Genomic DNA, 243 nt, shown 5'->3' on the forward strand with positions numbered 1-243 from the left:
TTGAGTGTATAAAACAATTTTTATAATTATATGATGAAATAATTATATATAAAATTTTGTTATATTATGAGTTGTATTAAAAATTAATTTTTGTTTTTATTTTTTTTTTTTTTTTTTTTTTTTTTTTTTTTTTTTTTATTTTGTATTACTAATGTTTGAAATTTCAAATATTTATAATTTTAAAGAGGACAAAAAAAATGAAATCGACTTTCTAATTTTATACAATAATTAAATGAATGTCTC

Source organism: Arachis hypogaea, chromosome 14, assembly GCF_003086295.3.
Source record: "Arachis hypogaea cultivar Tifrunner chromosome 14, arahy.Tifrunner.gnm2.J5K5, whole genome shotgun sequence".
Taxonomy (NCBI): domain Eukaryota; kingdom Viridiplantae; phylum Streptophyta; class Magnoliopsida; order Fabales; family Fabaceae; genus Arachis; species Arachis hypogaea.